The sequence below is a fragment of the Perognathus longimembris genome, chromosome 8 (genome assembly GCF_023159225.1).
Source record: "Perognathus longimembris pacificus isolate PPM17 chromosome 8, ASM2315922v1, whole genome shotgun sequence".
Lineage (NCBI taxonomy): Eukaryota > Metazoa > Chordata > Mammalia > Rodentia > Heteromyidae > Perognathus > Perognathus longimembris.
In genome coordinates this window covers 46,884,706-46,907,492 of record NC_063168.1, presented here as the reverse complement: position 1 = coordinate 46,907,492, position 22,787 = coordinate 46,884,706, and the positions used below count along the sequence as shown (strand labels likewise).

The 22,787-nt window shown below is 42.1% G+C and overlaps 1 protein-coding gene and 1 long non-coding RNA gene across 2 annotated transcripts in view; one reads left to right on the top strand and one right to left on the bottom strand.

Moving 5' to 3' along the window:
* Positions 1–22,787, top strand: part of Prkce (protein kinase C epsilon) — a 506,658-nt gene that overhangs the window by 196,793 nt on the left and 287,078 nt on the right. The gene's annotated exons all lie outside the window — the stretch shown is intronic.
* LOC125356483 lies at positions 2,789–16,232 on the bottom strand. The gene is made up of 3 exons (XR_007211902.1): positions 16,219–16,232; positions 8,194–8,197; positions 2,789–5,083 (listed from the first exon to the last, which is right to left on the bottom strand). It is a non-coding gene; the product is annotated as an uncharacterized LOC125356483 (long non-coding RNA).

Below are 22,787 nucleotides of genomic sequence, written 5' to 3'. Positions count from 1 at the left end.
GGTCAGAAAATAAAAAAAAAATAACTAAATTCAGATGTTCAAAAACATTGATCTTACAGCATGAACCCCAGATTGCCCGAGCCCCATCCTACCACAACTACTTACTGCCACTGATACTCAGACGTAAGGAGTGGGCCCTTTACCCTTCAGAATTTTGGCTCCATTCTTGTCCTGATGGAATAAATGTTTATTCCTAGAAATGATCATACACAGCAGATGAGACGAGGGGAGTTAGCTTGGAAACAGTGAGCCCCCATCAAGGAGTTTATAATGTTACAAAGAGATGCTGCTAAAATGCTTGATGAGAAATAAGCCAAGGAACCCTCATTTCCTTCCAAATAGCCTCTAGATGCACAGCAGTTCCTCTGAAATGAATCATCCATGCTTAAAAACACCAAATGCCAACCATTAGCAGATGAAAAACAGAATTGAATCTGGAGTGTTTGCAGAGCAGAGCTCCTTATGATCACTGCTAGAGCCTTCTTTCCGTCTGCCGTTATGGGAGTGTGGATACATACTTTCTGTTGACTGTGTGTTTATTTAACTAATGAAGTAATTGAAGAAGGAATAGTTATGTGGAAGAAATAGGTTTATAAAAATGGTAGGTTTATAATTCATCCTTAGTCAGGACATGGGCTCCATAGTCCATCCCATTCTGTCTCTGTTGTCTTATTATATATCATTTCTTCATCTTATAAAGAATATTGTTTTGGGAAATTCATGTTTGCAGTTCAGATCATATTCGATCAAAGTGGCTTATAATTTAATCACTTACTGTTGTTAATGTCCTTGTGATTTGGCTTAAAAGAAAAGGGTATTTCCATTCATCTAACTTAATTTAGAGAGTTGTCTTTCAGTACCAATTATTCTATTCTTTTATCTAGTTGAAATTGGTCAGTGCTGACGGTTTTATTGATGATTCTTATTACCAAGCTTTGTTGAAGCACTCACATTTTCACAAGCAAGTGCACTCACCATCATTAACCTAAGGGCCAACACTGGGATATTAATCTTCTGCCTTTATTGGAAACTTTTGGTGTGAGCTTATACTGACTGAGGAGGGGTAGACCAAGCCTGTGTACACAAAGGTGAAAGCTAATGTCTCTGAATCTCCTATTGTACCCCTCGTGTTCAGTTTTCTTCTTTGGAAGCATTGCTATTTTCCCTTAATATAGTATACAGAGCTCAGGGATGTAGAGGTAATGAACTTGATCTCTGCTCCCTGGAAGCTCATATTCTGATAGTAAGAGGCAGATCAATAATCACAATGGTGTGGTGCAACTTTTCGGTAGCTCTTGGTGGGCCAGGGTGCCAGTGGGGGCTCTCAGGAAGGCTTTCTTTCACTTGAGAGCTCTGCCTTGAGTAGGCATTTAGTTATTGACAACCATGAACTTTGGTCCCATGTGATCCCATTAGATCCCATGGCAAGCTTGAAATGCAAGTAACAATAGTTATCCTCTAGCAAAGAGGTTGAGGAAACCAAGCTACTGTGACAGAAAATCCACTTGATAGAAGATCAAATAAAGGGGACTAGGATTAAGTTTTTCAGATTTTGAAATTTTCAAGAATCTTCACATATAGCTATCAGACACCTGTAGAAATACAAATGCCAGTTACTCTGTTCAGTGTTGAGGGCACAGAAGTGAACAATGCAAATGGGAAAACCTGTAGGGATGACATTTTGTGTGTGTGTGTGTGTGTGTGTGTGTGTGTGTGTGTGTGTGACAGCAAAAAGGGAAATATGAAAACGAAGAAACATTTCTTGTTTAGCTTACAATTTTGTTTTCATTTCCCATGTATGTGTACGAGCTATTTAAAAAATTATTTAGAAATTTAAAAAAATATTAGGTGAAACCATGTCCGTTCCCTTATAGACAGAGACAGTGACCTGGTCAGACACTACAGAAAACTTTGTGAGAGAGAAGTGACCCATTGAATCCACAGACGAATGGGTCTAGGGTCTGGGAGCTCCAGGAATTATGTTATCCATATACTTACTGCTTAACAGACCCTTCTAAGATGCACTGGGAGGCATTTAATAGACTTTGCTTATCACAGAATACTCTGTACTGCTGACATGGGGAGACATGCGGCCTGCCAGCTGGACTCCTGCATTGTATGTGCTCACTATGTTGTTTCTGTAGTGATGGGTCTAACCAATAAGTGTTTGTACATATCCAGGCACCTTGAAGGGGAAAATGGGAGATAAAAAATTTTAAGGCAGATTTTCATACAGAGGTGAAGTTTTACACTTACATGGATCCGCCACACTAGTTTTATCATCCTCATTTTACATATGGGGTAAGGGTGCGGCAGATGAGGCTTCACGAGTTGAATACTGTGGTAATACTACCAATCTAGGATCCTGTGAAAGTACAGATTCTGACTTAGTAGGCATGGATGGGGTCTGAAGTTATACCTTACTACTAGCTCCCAGGAGATACCTCAGTTGCTAGTCTCTACTCTTGAGTAGCATGAGATGGTAGGCCTGATAGGCAGGCTGAACCAATGCTGAACAAGCATTGGTTTCTATTTGATTGAACATTAAGAGGGAGTTGGATGCTGGTGGCTCACACCTGTAATCTGAGTTACTCAGGAGGCTTAGATCTGAGGATTGCTGTTTGAAGCCATCCTGGGCAGAAAAATCTGTGAGACTCTTATCTCCAATTAACTAGCAAACTGTGAAGTAGAGGTGTATGACTCAAGTGGTATAACACCATCCTTGAGTGAGAAGCTCAGGGAAAGTATCTAGGCCTGAGTTCAAATTCCAGTATCATCACCTTTCAACCCCCAACCACCCCCCAAAAAATAAAGTAAAAGAAAATTAAAAGGAGATTTGAACAATTTCTTTCTTCCCCAACTCCCATTTAGTCAATAACATTGAACCCTTCATGTTCAGAATCTTCTCCCTGCCTGGTCTTTCTCCTTGAGAAGGAGGTTAAGAAGACTCTCTGTGACTGAGGTAGAAAAGTTCAGCAATGCCCAGGCCTTGGTTTCCAGCCTGGTGTGAGTAGTCTGCACAAGGTCAAAAGGGACAGCCTCAGTATTTTTCAGAAATATGAACAGGAACCAATTTATACCAGAAAAACAGAGCACTAAACAACCCTTCTAGAAGCCACTAGTCAGGATATTGGATTCTTTTTGTTTTTGTGTTTGTTTTTCTATAAATACCCCCAAAGTATTGAGTGGTGCTTGAATTTGATCCCACTGTGCTAATTTTCTCCTGGTTCCTGGGGCTTTAATTAAAGAAGCTCACTAAGGGACTTTGCTAGAACTTACCTCTACATGACCCTCCTCTGATAGGCAGGTTGCACCTGCTTTTTATGGAAGGGGAAAGGCAGAGAGAGTTCTGGATTAGGGGTTGGGTACACGGTAGGGGTGTAATTTTTACTTGTTGGATAAATGAATGTGTGACTAAATGAAAGTAACAGGAAAAAAGTGTCACTTTCAAAGGAAACTATTGGGATAAATAAGGTGTTTGGCTGACTTTGCTTTGTATAATCAGTTGTTTCATATTCTACTGTACAATCAGTTTCATGGGCGGGTGTGGGCCTGAGTGTTTAAGCTTTCTCTGCCATGTGCTTATGAGGAACTTTTTGAGGCTACCTCAGTACCTCCTCATACGCCAAGTCCTCCATTATAACACTCTATCCCCTTCCTGTTCATTCAGCTACTTTTCTGTCCATTTAAAATATTATTTCAAGTTTGCCTCCTCCTGTGAGCCTTCCCATGCTGGCCCACTCCAGCTTCACCTTCTTGTTCACAACACTGTATTTTACCACTCATCTCCTCCTGTCTTTATAACCATGTAGCCATATGTTTATATTGCACATGTTGTAAGTAGAATCCAAGCTGGGCCCTGTCTGTCCTATAAGCTACACTTACTCAAGGGCTTCAGAGCCCAGAACTGAGAGATGACCCATATCTGAGAGCCAGCCTCGTTCTCTGAATATCCCTGCTGACCTTATCATGTGGCAGGTCTGAATCTGGAGCTCCATTCTAGTATCTGACCACACAAAACCATTTGGGGAACAAGGATTACTTCTGTGTTTGACTCTGTGGGGAGCTAGACATGAAGATCAACCACCAAATTGAGCAAGAAGCAGCTCAGCACAGAGGCATGGATGGAGTCCATCCATGGGGTTCTGATAGTGTCAGCGCCTTTCTATTGCTGGGCATGAGGCCTGTGAGCACTTAAGACAGATTTCAGCGTTAAGTAGCCTTGTGGTGAGGAATAATACAAGCAACCCACTTATTGAGACTAGAAGCTTGGATTCTATTCCTGGCCCTGCTACCAACAAGCCTACTGAAGCTGAAAAAAATTCCTGGGCATTTCTGTCCCTCATTTGGATTGGTTTATATGATAGTGCTCAGGGTTTGGGATTCTCTGCTTGATAACTTTCTGAGTTTGGATGTGAGTCAGTGAGCTGGTCTTCTCATCTCTTATACTTATTATTGGAGAAGTAGACCCAACGATTCTTGGCCAAAAAGCAGGAGCCTTAATAGTGGGGGAGACCTAGTGTGTATGTATAAGAACTTAAAGTATAGCCAATGGAAGGAGGGGGAGACCATACACTGTGGCTCCTCAGGGGAAGGGCTAGGACCAGGGAAGCCAATTGAAGCTTAGTTCAGTGTATGAGAAGAGCCTTAGATAAGCAGACCTCATCTGCTGTTAAGTACTCCAGGTTAGAAAAGGCAGCAGAATACTCTTGCTCTCTGGAGACAGTCGACTTGGGGCTGAAGAGTCATCTTAAGTGTTGTGGAAAGTGTTCATGTATTAGCTGGAAAGCTGAATTGGATAACTACAGTTATTTATGTTTTTATTTTAATTTAGTGACCAAAAGTTCCCATTCTTTCAATGATCTTCAGTAAGATCCTGTCATTTAAGATAACTAGTTACTTTTATTTATTAAAAAGAATCCAGCTGGGATATGTTGTACTACCAGCATACCAACACATGGGAGAGTAGGAAGGTATCCTGGGTTACAATAGTAAGACCCTGCCTCAAAAGCAAATATTACAAGGCTTACTTCCATTTTTTTTTTCTCTGCTGGTACTGGGACTTGAGCTCAGGGCTTAGGTGCTGTTCTTTAGCTTTTTCACTAAAGGCTAGCATTCTATCACATGGGTCACCTCTAGCTTTTTTTGTTTGTTTGTTTGTTTACTGGCTAATTGAAGATAATAGTCTTACAGACTTTCCTACCCAGGCTGGCTTTGAACCATGACCCTCAGATTACAGCCTCCAGAGTAGCTAGGATTGTAAGGCGTGGGCCACAAGGCATACTTTCCAAACCAGAAAGCAAGCAAGCAGGCAAGAAAGAAAAAAAAAAAGAAAGAAAAAAGAAAAAGAGTAGATAAAATCATAGGAAAGGGGGAGAAGCTGGATCTCAGCATCTGTTTATAGAATAGCTGTACTTCCTGAGAATTTAGGTGAAATAGGCAAAGATTTTCTCTTCAAATTTAGTGAACTCCTCCTGCATGGAAAACACATGAGTGGAAAGAGACAAAGGTTTCTGTGAGAAGGGTTTAATTAGTCTCTTGACCTGAGAAGAGGGGGGATTTGGGGTGGAAAGCGCCTCACTCCAGTGGGGCCTGCCCTCTGTCCAGCGTTGGAGATGGTGTTCCCACATGTTCACATGGATACAAGCTTAAGCTCTTCATGAACATCGAAAAGCTGACCCATCCCTCCTCAAAAAAGCATGGGGCTCCTAAGTCTTCCTTGAGCCTCTTTGTGCAGGAAGAACACACAGCCAGCGTTGTTGGCAGGCAGCTCCTTAAGTTTGCACATGATATGTTCTAAAAATACATCTGAAAGCCAGCAGAATGGAAGTTGAATAATTGAGTTAAACGTTATGATAGGAGATTTCATTACCAAAGCACTAAAATGTATTATAAAATTCGCTCATTATGTCTCATTGTTTAGACACCAACTTTGGTAATATCTCCAGCGTCTTGTGCTTCTAAGAGATGTATTTTTTTTTCTCTTCACATGATGCTCTCATTCAGGAAGCATCTCAACCTGTGCAGGTGGGGGAGGGGCCAGCGGAGACACCTGGTTGGCAGGTTTCCTCTGGTGGCCTCTATTTTCAGAAGCAGACTTGACCTCTTCTAACACTTACAGATTTTCTTACCTATCATTTTGAATTTTTAAAAAAGAAGAATGGTGGGAGGCAATGAGATATTCAAACAATTGTGCATACACTTTAAGAACATTTTTCCCCCCTGCTGGTCCTGGGACTTGAACTCACGTCCTGAGTGCTGTCCCTTAGCTTTTTGTTCACAGCTATCACTCTACCACTTGACACGCAGCTCCACTCTCCACTTCCAGCTTTTTGGTATTTAATTGGAGAGAAGACTCTCATGGACTTTCCTGCACAGACTGGCTTCAAACCACAAATCTTAGATCTCAGCCTCTTGAGTAGCTGGGCTGACAGGCTTGAGCGAAGGGCATGTGGTTACGCATGTGTTTCCTTTGGGCTAAGCTCTATCCAAGCAAAGACTGTTTGAATCTCTGCTGTAAGGTGCATGGCCTCAGGCAAGTGCTAGGATACAGCAGTCCTTAGGGAATATGTATTAAATGAATTAAGGAATGACTGTAGTCCAGATAAAATGGCAAAGCCATGGAGGAAGCAATGATTTTTGGCAAGGGCAGGAAGCTCTGTTTTGAAATGTTGTTGCCAGCTGATGGCTGAGTTGACCATGTCTGGACTGTGTGTGGTTTGAAAGCTAACTGGCTGAAAGTCAAGACTTGCCTGTAATAGGTGGGGTTGGGGTCACCAGGGCTGTTGGCAGAGTGGCTGGAGCTTGGAGAGCTGACTTCACCTGCTTAATTACAGATGTCTCTTCAGCTGCTTGACCTCTCCCTGCCTGTAATTATGGCCCTTGTAGCAGCTCCATGGCCAGACTCGCCAGAAACACCTTAGCCTTTTCCTGGAGAGGGACTATTTTATTGTTGTTTTTAATCTTTCAAAGTGTAAATCAAACCAGAGCCATTTAGATTTCACATTCCCTTCTTAGACTGCTTGGGGCCTTCATGAGGCCCGTTTGCCTTAGAAAACAAATGATGATTTCTTTGTTTGACTTAAGGGAAAAATGCACACTGTGATTTGTTTCTTTTGAATCAATTTGTCCTTAACTTGAATCAGCTTTATATCCTCTCCCATTATTTTGGTTCTGAAATTATAGTATATATCATAAGTCATAAGAACTTAAGATCTAGTTGAAGAAAAAGAAAACAGAAATCCCCAAACATTTTATGGTCTTCGTACCTCCTCCTCTCTGTTGATCTTAGCTTCATTCTTTCTTCCCAAAGGCAGTTATTCCCCTGAATTTTGTGTTACTCATTGTCTTGTATAATCTTATGACTTTCTTATCTATACCTATCTTCACCATAAATAACATATTGCTTAGTTTAACCTATTTTTGAACATTACTTAAATAGTACATGTTCAGCTAACCTTGTTCTTTCCAGGTTCACCCACGTTGGTGCATGTGTGTGGCTGCAATGCATTCATTCTTCTTTCTGTATATTATTCCATTATGTTAATATGTCAAAATTTATTTATGCATTCTTTTCATGGACATCTGGGGTATCTTCAAGTTTATACTATTAAGGATGATGCCATCTTTGAGGTGCATTTGCCTGTTGTTGCTTCAGGTTATTTTTGTAAGTGCTGAACTGATGGTTCAATAGTTAATGTGATAGATTGTTTTCCCAAGTGATTGTACTAATTGATACTCGTGCTAGGTTTGTTTGCAATATCCATTTGCTTTATCTTTGTGAATACTTGGTATTATTAATATTTTATAAATTTCCGCCAATATGGGGAGTGATATACTCTTATAGTTTTAATTTGTATTTCTTGCTATTAATGATATTGAGAATCATTTGAAATGCCTACAGTTTATTTTTTGTTTTGTTTTAGTTTTTGTGTCATTACTGGAGCTTGAACTCAAGGCCTCGCACTTTTGCTTGGGTTTTTCACTCTAGGCTTGCATTCTACTACCTGAGCCACACTTACACTTCTGGCTTTCTTTTTTTTCTTCTTCGGTAGACATAAGAATGTCTCAGATTTGTGTGCTTGAGCTGGCTTCTAATCTCAGCCTCCAGAGTAGCTAGGATTACCAGCATGAACCACAATTCCAAGCTGCTTACAGGATTTTGACTTCTTCACTCCCTGTCTTCATTTTTACCTATCTATTTCGTATTGCTGAAGAGGCAGCTTGTGAGTTGTATACAGCCTCCCCCTGCATGTGGCTGATCTTTTCATTCTGTTTATGATCATCTCATACATGGACTTCCAAAGAATGAAACTTGGTGGGTCTAGAGCAAGTCATTTCATATATTTCTAGTTGTGTGAATGAGCATACTGATGCATTCCTACTCTACCAACTCAGTAGTGCGTGATGGCAAAATTAGTTGATTTTACATAAAAAGTTGTTCTGAAAATAAAGCACCAGACACACATGTAATAAAGGAAGTCTTCTTTTCTTCAGACACCATCATACTGCCTCCATTTTTATACATAAAGCATTCTCTGGAACTATTTTTTGTTATTGGAGCTGCTTTAATATTTTAAAAATATTATTATTATCTTTAAGTAGTTGTACAAAGGAGTTACCATCCAACAAAGCAGTTAGTGAATGCAATAGGTCTTGACTACTGTCACCCCTTTCAACATTCTCACCCATCACTCCCAACCCACTCCTTCCCTCACTTTTCTCAAATGTTGTAGGATATACATTGGATTTTGACTGCATTCTTCTCCCCTTCTCTTCATTCTCTACCTCCTTCCCCTTGACCTCACTCCACCCCCTTCAAGTATCCATTTCCTGGTGTTTGTTTTGTTGAACTATGATTTTGCCGTTCTTAAATCTCCCTTATTTCAATTAATACATGTATGCACACTTGCATATCACCCAATGTATTTACCTATATATTTGTAAACCAACTCTAAGCTTCCATACATGAGAAAAATCATGAAACTTTGGCCTCTCTGAGCTTGACTTATTTCACTGAGCATAATTTTTTCCATGTCATTCCATTTCTTTGCAAATTATACAATATCATTCTTTCTAATACATGAGTAACATTCCATTGTGTATCTGTATATACATCACATTTTCTTGATCCATTCACTGAGGGGCATCTGGACTGATTCCATACTTTGGCTGTGGTGAATAGTGCTACAGTGAACATGGCTGTGCTGGTGGCTTTGCTGTACATCTTGGTTTGTAATCTTTTGGATAACTGCCTGGGAGTGGAATTGATGGATCATAGGATTCTGTGTTTAGTGCTTTATGAAATGGTTTACTTGTTTTCTTGCTTTCTGTGGTCTCTATAGGGCATAAGCTGTGCAGGACAAAAGTTTTATTGATGATGATGATGATGATGATGATGTACACAGTGGCTAGTGGCTACAGTTCCAAAAGTCAGGTTATGTGTCCAATGCTTCTTCTTTTTTTTTTTTTTTTTTTGGCCAGTCCTGGGCCTTGGACTCAGGGCCTGAGCACTGTCCCTGGCTTCTTCCCGCTCAAGGCTAGCACTCTGCCACTTGAGCCACAGCGCCGCTTCTGGCCGTTTTCTGTATATGTGGTGCTGGGGAATCGAACCTAGGGCCTCGTGTATCCGAGGCAGGCACTCTTGCCACTAGGCTATATCCCCAGCCCTGTCCAATGCTTCTTGATCAATGTCACTCCTTCCTTTGTTCTTCCATATTTCTCCCCTCCTGTCCCTACCCTCAAGTTACATAGTTCATTTTTTACGTAATGTACATTGAAAGAATTTTATATGACCTAGTTACTGTTGTTTCCCAAGCAACCTTGAATAAAGCTTGGCACGTAGTAGTTGCTCGGTGAAGTTTTGTTCAGTGAGTGATGGAATCAGTGGTGCTAGAAGAGGCAGTTGTTATCATTGCTGAGTAGTCATTGCAAATGCTGTAGGGCTTGCTCCCTGTTCAGCTAATTTGCAAACTTATGTAGTGTGTTGGTCAGGATATCTCTGACCTTTCTTTCCAGAGAGAAGGGAATTGCACCCTTGGGAGAAGAATGTTTGGATTTTTGTAGAAGACTTGCAGCTGGGGCGCCTTGATGGGCTGGGCACTTTGCTGAGAAAAGAGTTCTAGTTTGAGACCAGAATTTCCCAGGCTATTTTCTTTGCCCTTCAGTATGGTTGCTGTCAAGATTGCTGCTTTTTCAAACCTTCTGGCTTTTGCTTTGTTGCTATAGAAACCAGAGTTGATAGCTGGAGGGGAGGGGGGGAATGTGTGTGCATATGAGTGTTGGGGGAGAGACAGCCATAGAATTGAAGGAGTTGGAGCCAGTGGAAGATGGTCACCACGGAAGTGTCTATGAAGGCCCTGCCCCCTTTGAGACAGCTCTTCAGAGCTTTGGATTTGGCTCACTGCATACTTGGAAACAGGCTCCCTTTGTGGAACTGCAGGGCTCCCTGGCCACAGTCCAGCCCTTCAGTGGAACATCTGGGAAGCTTTGGCCCCTCCCTGTGCCAAAGCTGCTGGGCTCTGGAGACAGAGATCAATGACCTCTGCTTGGCTGCTCCTTAACCCATGTCCCAGACAAGTGTTTTTCTGGGAACCAGTGAGGAGCAGAGATCTTTGATGCTAAGGCTCATCATGTGCTGCCTTGGTGTTACACTTTCACTTCTGATGAAAGGCAAGGGACAGAGAAAGGGGCTGGGGAGGGAGAGTGATGAAGATGTGGCTTTTCAGGAAACCAGAACTCGAAATAGGGAACCCTGTTTCCTTTTCACTAGCTTTCTGTCTGGGAAACACAGCTGGCTGAACTATTTCCTGATGTTCGTGTACCTTTGGGCTGGTGCTGACATGAGAGGAGGTGGTGGGTTTGAGTCTAATAACGAATTTGGTTCCAAGTGCGACAGCAAACCCTGGCACCCAATCACTGGCAGATGATTCTAAAAAAAGTGCATGCTGAATTTTATGCACATAATTTATAGCACACTGAGTGTGCTAAAGACAGTGAAAAGAACTTATGATGTCTAATAGACTGGTGGTAAATATGCCACATGTAGCTGTTCCAAAGGAATGTTTTATAACCCATATGTTAGGGTGCACAGTTGATACATGCATATGCATGAAAATGAGTAGAAATGCCTGTAACCTGCTCTTTAAGTGACCTTTTTTGGGACTAGGGGTCAGATCTCTAAGAGCAGCTTATTTTCAGTGTCACTACAATAAAAGCTCTTTTGTTCTGACCTCTTTCTTGCACATTGTAGGTACTTAAAACATACCATTTGATAAGGGAACAGATGATACTGTGCCAAAGGAAGGAAATCTACCTATTAACTGATGTATGTAAAGGTAATCCTGCTGTATATCACCTCTAAAACAACAATAACATAATTTTAAAAATACCAATCGAACTGTTAGTAAGAATGAAATAGGAGTTAGCCTTTTTCCAGACATTCTGCTTTCAGGTTTACTTCACTGTAGAACCTGTCCAAGGAATGAAAAGCAAATGAAACCTGAACATATTAGAAATTAGTTAAATATCTATAGTGCAGGGACATTTCATATTACTCTATAGTAGAATAATGAATCACTATAATTGATTGCTTATTTTTAATCTAATAACGAAGTCAGCGTTCAAAATACAGAAAGTTACACTAGTATGTACACTACGATTTAGAAAGAAAAAGAAAGAAAACACACGTGGTCATGAATATCCATGCGCATTAGACTTGTGTCCATAAAATAGTTAACTCAGGAATGCTGTATGAGGCTCTCATGACACTTTTCTGGGTAGGTTGGCTATATATCTCTGTGTTAGCGTCTCCACTCAGACTGTCAGCAGCATGTGTGGTCCTGTGACACTGAAGACATCAGTCTGACAGGTAGGAGTCTTTTCTTGCTGATGCTTCTGAAAGCTAAACTCTGGGCCCCCAACTTCTGTGATCTATACCCAAGGGCTGTGGTGCTGGGAAATCCTCTGCCAGTTCAATGTACAGATGACAGGAACAGCATTGCAGTGCTCAGAGATTTGGGGGACTGTTATGACTCAGCACATTGTCAAAGATGAGCTGTGTTCTTCCCCAAGGCACCAAACATATGCATGTGTATGAGTGTGCATGTGCATAGAGGTGTGCACACGTGTGTCCACAATCAGTTGTGCCATATGAGGAACAAAGCTTGGTAGGGGCTATGTTCACATGGAAAACTCCAGGATTCCTTTGCCCCATGAGTGGCATTCTGGCCAAGATCTGTCTTGAACTCTGATTCTCTGTTGTACTTCCTTCTACCTGTGAACTCCACCTACTTGCTTACTGGAGCCCCCTGCTGGAGGAAAAGCATGTGGACTACGAGAAAAGGCAGCGGGCATGCATTGTGTTCTGTTTCTATGTGTTTGGAGCTTGTGGACATTGGATATGCAGGATGTGGTTTTCCATTTCCTGACATCTCATTCAGCCCCAGTCTTACTGTCTCAGGTCCAGGCTACTTAATGTGGAAGAATTTGAGTCTTTGAGAAAATAGAAGATCTCAGGGCTACCTACTGTGTTACCTATAACATGTGGCCCTTGATGCTTCCTACAGAATGACAGTAACAATTTCATTATAGTGAATTCTGATAGGAGCCTCTCTGAAGGCTGGAGTGGTACATATTTACTCTCTCTTCCTTCCCTTCCTTGTTTAGTAGGTGCTCCCAAGATGAGCTAACAATGCAGGCTCAGTCAGTCCCTACTGCTCATGAGTTCTGGCTTTAGTAGGAATGGGCATTTCAATAGAGTGTGTGCAATATAGTGAGTGAACAGATTTCTTTCTTTTTTTTTTTTTGCCAGTCCTGGGGCTTGGAGTCAGGGCCTGAACACTGTCCCTGGCTTCTTTTTGCTTAAGGCTAGCACTCTGTCACTTGAGCCACAGCGCCACTCTGGCTTTTTCTGTTTATATGGTGCTGAGGAATCGAACCTAGGGCTTCATGTATAGGAAGCAAGCACTCTTGCCACTAGGCCATATTCCCAGCCCGAGTGTGTGCAATATAGTACCATGGACTTAGGTGCTCACTTGCTCCCATTTCTGGCTAGCAATTTCTGAATAAGGCTTGGGAGTAGAGATTTAGGGATCAGTTATTTCTTGGTGGAGAAGAGCAAATGGTCAAAATAGTCGCTTCAGCTAGATGTTTAGAAAGTTGGGCTATGATGAGCCAGGCTTAGCTTTGTAGAAAGGACAGTGTTCGTGGATGGAGTACAGATCTGGAAGGCAGCACTGCCTCCTACTGGGCAGTAGATGGGGCATCTGAAGGCTGTTAAGCTAAGGTTTGACCCTGTCACTGGCTCATCTAGCTCCTCTCTTTTCCAGGGTTCAGTTTCCTCACTCAAAGAATGGTGTTGGGGAAGGATCAGAGTTCTTTTCATTCCTTTGTGCGTTTCTTAATAGAGTTTATGAAATAAGGCAGGTCAACAGGAGGTAAAATTTGTATGTTTATTATGTGCACAGGCATCACATGAACTTGGGGCACATACAATGATTTGTGGGCTCTGGGAAGAAAAGATGATAGCTTATGACAGTCTATCTGGGCCTGCTGTTGTGTTCTAGTCTTCTACGGTGAGCGACTCCAGCTTAATCTTTCCTGGTTGATGGGGTCCCTGGGGAGGAAGCCATGGCAATTGCGTTGCATTTAGAGGACTTGTCTTTCATCAGATTTGGAGAGCTCAGAAAAAACTCCCCTACTTGTTTGTTGGGTCCTGAGTAGAAGGCTATACATTTTTTAATAATTACTTATTTATTGTCAAAGTGATGTACAGAGGGGTTGCAGTTTCATACGTAAGGCAGTGAGTGCATTTCTTATTTAACTTGTTCCTCCTCCCTCATTTTTCCCCTGCCTCCCTCCTCTCCCTTTTCCTCTCCCCCTGATGAGTTGTACAGTTGGTTTACACCAAATGGTTTTGTAAGTATTGCTTTTGGAATCATTTGTCCTTTTATCCTTTGTCTCTTGATTTTGATATTCCCTTTCCTTCCCCTAGTTCCAATACACGTATATACAGTATACAGGGTACTCAGGTGAGATACTGTGATAGCGGGGGCACAACCACAGGAAGAGAATATAAGAGAAACAAAAAAAGTGCTACAGTTTCACATGGCATATTGAGAATAATTACAACAATGATATAACACTTGTTTCCATAACATGGAGTTCATCTCACTTAGCATCATTTTATGTGTTCATAAGGGCATAGCTATTGGACTCTTGTGATCTTCTGCTATGACTAGCCTAAACCTGTACTAATTATTCCCTATGAGGGAAATCATAGAGTCCATGTTTCTTTGGGTCTGGCTCACTTCACTTAGAATAATTTTTTCCAAGTGGAAGGCCCATGTTTTGAGGTGTCATTTCCTGAGGACCTTCAATGGCAGCAATACAACTGCTCTTCCCAGAGCCACAATGTGTAGAGGAAGGATCTGCAGCTGTGATGTACCTGTTTAGACAAACAGAAAACCAGAATTTTGGCCTGTCTGAATGGTTGTCCCACTGAAGGGCTTCTTCTATTCTCTGTACCTGTTTCCCACCTCAGAGCAGGGTCTTCTATGTGAGAACAGTTGGTTCAGGAGCCCAAACTTTCTGACACTGTGTACAAAATTTTCAGTATAGTGTAGTGACATACTTTAAGGGAATAAAGACATTAGATTTTCTCCAGTTCTCAGAATTCAAGACCTCAGCATGCCTAAGAATAGCTTCTCTGGAGGACCATCTTAGGCCCTACCATACCACCATGGTATAACCTTTCTTCATGTTCTTTTTTATCCCTCCCACATTTTTAGGAATAAATACTCGACACAATAGGTTGTTCTGGGCAATTATTTTCCACTTGAAGGAAATGTAAAATGTTGTAATAGAAATATTTCTAAAATGTAAACTTGCCTTTTAAAGGAAAATGTACTGAACATTACTTAAGTATTTAATGTTTTGGACCTTTATATGAACATCAATTATTGGCCTGTATTCTTCTAAGGATTTGTGTCTGCCAAAGACCCCAGGTTGCTTTCTTTTCATTTTTAATTCTTCCCTGCCACCCTTATGGCTTATAAAGAGATATTTTATTTTAGGTATAATTGTTTGTGTGGGAGCTAGAGGATGACATCAGCGTTTCTTTTGAAGGAAGGCGCTTGTTTTTGTAATCATTGATTGCTGCTTGTGTATACGGAACTATGTTTTAGGCTCAGACTTAAGAATGCATCAACATCACCTACAATCTGTGGGTCCCGCCTCAGAATTTGTGATTTTGGAGGTCTAGGGAAAGGCCAAGTGTGTGTTGCTAACAAGCTCCTAGCTGATCTGAGACACCATTTTTGAGCAGTATTTCTCAAACTGTATATATATACAGGGCACACACACACACACACACACACACATATGGCACTTAGGAGATATTGTTAAGATGGAAATTCTAAATCAGAAAGTCGAGAGTGGGCTCTGAGATTCTGTCTAACCAGGCGATGCTAATTCTGCTGAGCTGTGGACCGTGCTTTTCACACTAAGACTTTAGGGCACTAGTTCAAAATTCTGGCATGTGCAAAAATGATGAAGAGGAAGGCGGGAAAAAGTCATATCCCAAACTCTACAAATCAGAATCTCTAGGGGCAGAGCCTGGATATAGCTAAGCTGCCCAGGTCGTTTGAATGAGTCAGAGTTGAGAATTTTGTTATCAAGGTTGAGAGGTTGCTCAAACAATGTCCTCTAAATAAATTGAGTGTTGTAGTATTGAACATTTGATTGACAGTGCTATGGTTTGAATGTCTTCTCTAAAATTTTGGTATTACCAATATGACAGTACCAAGGATGAGGCCATGGAAGTTGTTCCTCCCTAGGGTAGGGACTGAGACCCTTTTCAAAGAGGCAGCATACAGTATGAGGTTGCTTGCCTTTCCCCATGTGCAAAGAAACAGCAGAATGGTACTACTCAGGAGTAGAGAGAAGACCTTGCCAGACAACTGGGTCTGCTGTCCTTTCCTTAGTCTTGGACTGCCCAGCCTTTAGGACTAGGAGAAAATAAGTTATTACATCTCATTCTTTTTGTTATAGCAGCATAAATGGACTAAGACAGCTAGTCATTGGTTTCCAACTGTGTTCTCCTATTTGAATCATTTTGGGAGCTTTGAAATATGAGAATGGAATATTATGTCTGGGATTTGCTTCAGATTATCCAAATGAAGGTTGGGAATATTCTGGCTGGGGAAGCGCTCAGTAGACCCCTTACCTAGCTTACTCAAGATCTTAGATTTGATTTCTAACATAAAATCAAACCAAACCAACACCTTCCCCAAAGCTATATGTGGTATACATAGGATATTGTATTGTCATGATTCTCCAAGTCAAATAGGCTAAAGAAAGATGCTAGGCAGGGTGAGAATGGTGCTCATGCTTTATTTACCAGCTCTCATACTCACAGAGCCAGCAGCAGCCCTAGATCCAGCCTCATTCTATTTACAGGCTTGCATCCTAGCCCTCAGCGACACCACACTGTCCTACTGTGGTCCCTCATTACACACTCACTAGAAAAAAGTGGCATTTGACCGAGAATGACCTCAGAGTTACCCAGAGTTACCTAAGGTAGCAGCACATGTAGACATGAGACATGACTCAAGGTTACAAGAACATACTAAAGCAGTTATATCAAAAACAGTTCTTGGAAAGTGTGGGCCAAAATCCCTCTGGAAGTTATTGTGAAAGAGCCTGACTCCATTCATTCTTCAAGTATATATATATATATGTATATATAGATCACACACACACATTCATGCATAGGTGGGATGGAAGGTAAAGGTGTTGGTCTGTATTGTACTACATATATCCACTAACTACTTGTGGCTATTTAAATTTAAAGTAACTATAAAGTTTTTAAATGGAAAAGTCAGTTCCTCTCTGATACTTTTCCACATTTCCAATGCTCAAGTAGTCACCTGTGGCTGGCACTTTCCATATTGGACACTGCAAATAGAGACCATTTCTGTCACAGCAGAAAGTACTACTGGACAGCACTGGTATATGAAGTGAGATTAGCTGTGAGTAGATAATTGCTGAAGCTGGTTGATTGGGTCCCTGAGGGTTGATTACCCTGTATAGTCTACATTTATATATTGTAAAAATGTTTCCTTAGTAGACTGTCTAAAAAAGATGTTCCAGCCCCACTGCAGACCAGACTAAGTCATAATCATCAGGGGTGGGGCCCAGGCCTCAGTGTTGTTTTGGCAGTTTTCCAGGTATTTGCAATGTGCAACCAGGCCTGGACCTCCCTGGCCTAAATGAATAGGTGTGATTAAGAATGATTAGACTCAGCTGTGCTACTGACTCCTGTAACCTTTACTCTGTTGCTTGGCGCTTGTCTTCCCTGGCATGATTAATGAGGATGGAGGCTCATCTGTCCTGCCCTCCTCTCAGATGTATGGTAGAACCCAGAGGGAGAGGAGTTGAAAGGGCTTTGGGAAATGTCAAGCAGACAGATAGGTAAGCGTGTTGCATTTCCTTGTTCTTGTTCTGGCTGCAGTAAGGATGGTCTTGCAGAAGGGTTGCCAGATACAGCAAATAAAAATCTGGGAGGCCCTGTTAAGTTTCAGTTTTAGACAAACTGGGAGTTGTTTTTTTTTTTTTTTCATGTAGGTATACTCTGAGAAATATTTGAGATATACAGAAAAAAAAAGCGTGTGTGTGTGTGTGTGTGTGTGTGTGTGTGTGCGCGCGTGCGTGCGTGTTTTCTGGCGGCCTTCTTTCTGCTGGACCTTGTTCTCCACAGAAGTGGGCCGGTAAGGCCCTATGTATGCTTCTTGCTTGTTGCTACTGATCTTCCAGGCTGCTTTTGTTTGGGGGAATTTTTCTGTTAACTAGCATTGTAAAGGAGATCAGGCCCACATAGAGTATGGGACTGTACTTTCAAAACTCTTCTTTCACTTAGCTATGTGTTTGTACATCAGAGATTTGTACTTTTCTTCATATAGATCTTCCAAAAAGTTTGCTAGATTCATAACTGAAGTGTGTGTTTGTGTGTCCAATATGATTTTAATTTCAAATTCCAGTTATTCATTGGTGGTATATTTAATAGGTAAGTGATTGACTTTTGTGTCTTATTTTGAATACCAGAAGGAAGGGAGTCCAATGATCAGGGCCCTGCAGAGGCTTTCTATGTGTTTTATGTCACTGTGACCAAATACCCATCATAACCAACTTAGAGAAAGGAAAGATATAAGCTGGGCGCTGATGGCTCATACCTGTAATCCAAACTATACAGGAGGCTGAGATCTGAGTATCAGAGCTAGATGCCAGCCTGGCCAGGAAAGTCCATGAGACACCTACCTCTAATTAAGCAACAAAAAACTGGAAGTGGAGCTGTGGCTCAAGTGGTAGAACACCAGCCTTGAGCAAACAAGGTAAGGGACAAAGGTCACACCCTGAGCTCAATTTCCACTACTGGTACCAAAAAAAACAAAAAACAAACAAACCAGGAGGAGGAGGAGGCAAGATGTTTCTCACAGTTTCAGAGGTCTCAGTCCATCATGACTTGGAGAGTGTGGTGGACATGCTGGACAGGAAGCAAAGTAGAACAGTAATTAGCAGGGACTGGGGCATAGTATATCCCTCCCTCCCAGGACACACCCACTTCCTTCAACCAAGCTCCACCTCCCACATTTTCACCTCCTTCCTTCAGTCTATCCAAAATTCCAGTCTATTCAAAATTTGAATAGATTACTAGATTAAACTATTCAGGAGATCCAAGCTGCATGATCAGATCCTCTTTGACCCTCACAGACACACAGAGATGTGTGCTTTACTAATCTAGGCATGTCTCACTTCAGTCAAGTTGATAAGATTGACTTTCACATCACCTGCCTTTCCTCTTCTGCAGGACAGCCTTTGGAAGCTCTCCATGGATCACTTTTGTTTCTGGATCTCTTGATCAGCCTGAGAAGTCTACCTACAAATATACATGGAGCACCCTTCTTTTTCAGAATCTCTTACTCAGACCTGGTTTGCTCCTAGACCTCCCCTCAGGTCACAGCTTTTAACTGCTCTCTGACTGTCTTATTCTACCTGTCTTGGCTTTTCTCTGTCCTGGCATCAGACTGAAACAATCTGTGGTGCTTTAAAGAAAAACATCTATGCTTGGTTTGAAGTGTTTGCCTGGAGTATGTGTGTGTGTGTGTGTGTGCGTGTGTGTGTGTGTGTGTGTGTGTTTAAGTTTTCATTGTGATTCTTAGACCTAGCCCAGCTTGGCATAAAAATATCCATCCTGAAGCTCCAAACACCAGGTTTTCTTTTCTTGTCAAGGAACAAAACTACTTTTCAGAGCATCTTATGTGTCCACTGAGAGGTGAGTGGTTTCTAGCCAATACTCCTGAGCTTTTGTTATTTACTTCCTGAGCTTGTGCACTGTAACTAATTGGTAGAATTTTCAGCTGCATGGTCAGATGAAGTTGGACAGTCCATTTGGTGGGCAAGGTCCTTGGGTTTTCTCAACCTGCCAAGTGCTTTGTGGTGAGTAATCTGCTTTATGACTGAGTTAGAAATATTGGACCTACCCTTTCTAGAATACTTGATGAAACAACTTGGAATATAAAAATCAATAAGTCAACATTAATGACTCAGTTTCACTAATAGCTTTTACATCATGCAGCTTGTGCTAAATGCTAGTTGGCATTGTTCTTGTCATTATGACCGAGTTACTGTGCATTCCAGCCATGTCCTCAGGGAAAAGAGGATTAGATGAGGGAATAAAACACATTAGGTTCTATGTCCCATTTAAAACCCCTGCTTGTAATTCAACTAATAGCTGCTAATCACAATAAAAGCCACAAAATACTGCTAATGATTTAAAATCTCCTCAAATTGATCACGTATTAAACACCTATTATATGTCAGGTATTGGGCTGAACTTTTTATATATGGCCCTGACTTTTTCTTCGTAACCATCCTTTGTGAGGGAGGGTCAATTATTCTTTGGTTGCCCTGAGCACAGGAAGGTTTTGTGGTGCTTTAAGGGAGTATGCTTAGTGAGCCCTACTAGGCCCATTGTGACCTTGTCTGGAGAAGCTCTAATCTTGTCCAGGTGCCATCATCTCAGCCCTCAGAGGAAGCATTTGGATTCCCAGCTTTCTTCAAGCCATTGTATCTGCTCTGAAGGATCCTGACCTCCCTGAGGCGGGTTCCTTAAAACGTCCTGGAAAATGACTCTGGTTCCTCCTTTGGAGGAGACTTGAAGACTGGTAGGAAGCTAAAAATGCAGTAACTGGGGCAGGAAAGGACCAACAGGAAGCAGTAGAAGAATTATAAGATAATCCTAAGGAATAAGTCTGTCACTCTTTACAGAGGAAGAGCCTATGCAGTCAGCTGTTTGGGCCACACTTTCGTTGTTCTGCTTTGATACTCTTGAGAAGTAAGTGTGTGTGTGTGTGTGTGTGTGTGTGTGTGTGTGTGTGTGTGTGTGTGTGTGTGATGTTGGTACTGGGGCTTGAAGTCAGGATCCCAAGCTCCAGTTTGGCTTCCCTGCTTTCCTCTACCTCATAGCTTGTGCTCTACCCCTTGAACCACCCCTCCTTTTCTGGTTTACTGGTTGATTAGTGAGAGATAATAATCTTGAGATTTTTGTCTGCTCTGGATGGCTTTGAAGTCAGATCCTTAGATCTCAGCCTCCTGAGTAGTTAGGAAAATATTAGCACAGATGATATAGTTTACAAATATAATTAAAGAATAGCATTTATTTTACCACCCATTATTTACGTAGTTGAATACCAACTATTTGATTCAGGATTTTCAATTTCTTTTTAATAAAAGCACATTCACAAGATGAGTGCTTTTGTTTTGTTGTGCTGTTGGTACCTTTATTTCTCACCTAACAGACGTGCAGAGCAAAGGTCCAGCCTACTTCTCTGGCATCTTTAGGAGAGTGGAGAGTGGGGTCACATGTGTACGCTCTAGGACCATACACCCTCTGCTTCAGCACAGTTTCTGGTGGACTTGTAGCTGTGCCACCGCTGCAAGTTCTTTAGATGACTTGCTTCTTTGTAATCAGGGTGGGGGGGTGGGGTGATCATCTTTTCCATGGCTTGTGATGACTCAGTAATATAGTCAGTGCTGGCCATTTAGCCTTCACTTTGACAGAGACCCCAGATCTTTGAAGGGAGTAGACCCCAGTGGAACCAAAAGCCTTCAGGGAAATTGGCTTTCCAGGCGATAATACACAGCCTGCCCGGTCCCCAGGAGCCTCTGAGGCCCCCATCTCAGGATTGACTTTCCAGAATGTGCCCTGGAAATACCTCTTGTCTCCAAGGATTCTAGGGTACCCTGTTTCTTTTGGAGGGACTATGGTTGATCATGGAAGGATGAAGTTCACCTGTGATGGGGCCCTTCTGTGGCTGGCCTGGCCTGCCACACTTTCCAAGAATCGCTCCCTGGCATGGAGTTCTGCCCTTGAGAACAATTCCTGTCCTCCTTCCTGGGGACAAGTGGAAGGCCATGCAGGTCCACACATGCAGCTGGAGCTGGAGCGGTGTAGTCTTTGTCCAGAGGAACGTTTAAAGGGATAAAACCTCTTACCTGTTGGAGATTAAATGCTCTGGGAAGCCTGTGGTTAGATAATCTAGTACTGTAGAAAAACACTATAAATAATTGCTCTGTTGTTTTTGAGCTGCTTCTCTTGATAGAAATTAAAGCTTGTTTCTCAGCATCAAGAGCAATAAAAACATCCTCAGAGGAGGGGCGGGGCTTCTCTGACTCCTCCAGAGCCAGAGCCGATGACTTAGAGGCCTCTGTCTCTATGGGAAATTAAATAGGATTCAGGTAAACAGCTGAAGGGTTTCCATGGGATAAACACCATTCTAGTGGGCATTTTCCTGAGAGGAGATGAGGATGCAGAGCAGCCGGCAGGCCACGGGTGAGGATTTAAAGGACAAGGCAAGGACTTCTCCATACCCTCCCTGAGGCAATGCCCAGAGGTGGGGTGGAGTCAGGCCCTTCCCACCTTTGACATCTTCCCCTTAGCCACTGAGGTGTCTGGTTGCTGTGTGGATCTGAGACTCACCAAACTCCCAGGAGGTGACCTGAGGACCTGAACCCAGCCAGGCCCTGCCCCATATCACTCACCCTCTTTCCACAGATCTATCCAGTATCTGCCAACTGGGAGCCTGACACTGTTGTAGAACACATTAGGAATATAAGATGAACGAAGCTGACAAATCTCTTTGTTTGTGATGTTAGATACATCATAGTTGTAGAAAAAGAATTTTTTTCTGTGCTGGTACTGGGGCATGTCAGGGCCTTGCTCTGTCCCTTAGCTTTCTTACTCAAGGCTAGAGCTCTACCACTCAAGTCACGCCTCCACTTCCAGCTTTTTGCTGGTTATTTGGAGATAAGAGTCTCTTAGACTTGTTTTCCCTGGTTGGCTTTGGACCACCCCATCCTCAGATTTCAGCCTCCTGAGTAGCTAGGATTACAGATCTGATCCACCAGCACCTGGCTTCATAGTTGTAAAATTATAACTGCTAAGAAAGAAAAATAAAGCAAGCTACGGGAATCGAACTGTATGGAGGAGAGCTGAGATGTTCTGGGAACAGGGTGCTTCAGTAACATCCTAAGAGATGTGATGAAGTTAATCATACAGGGATGAACAAAGAACAGTCTAGGCAGAGAAAGTAGCATGTGCAAAGGCCCTACACACAGGGAAACCAGTGTAACTGAACTAGTAAGAATGAGGAGGCACAGGGTAGAAAATAAAGCTAGAGAGGCAGCAGAGAGCCAGCATTGAAGATTACTTGGGATCTGACTTTGGCTAT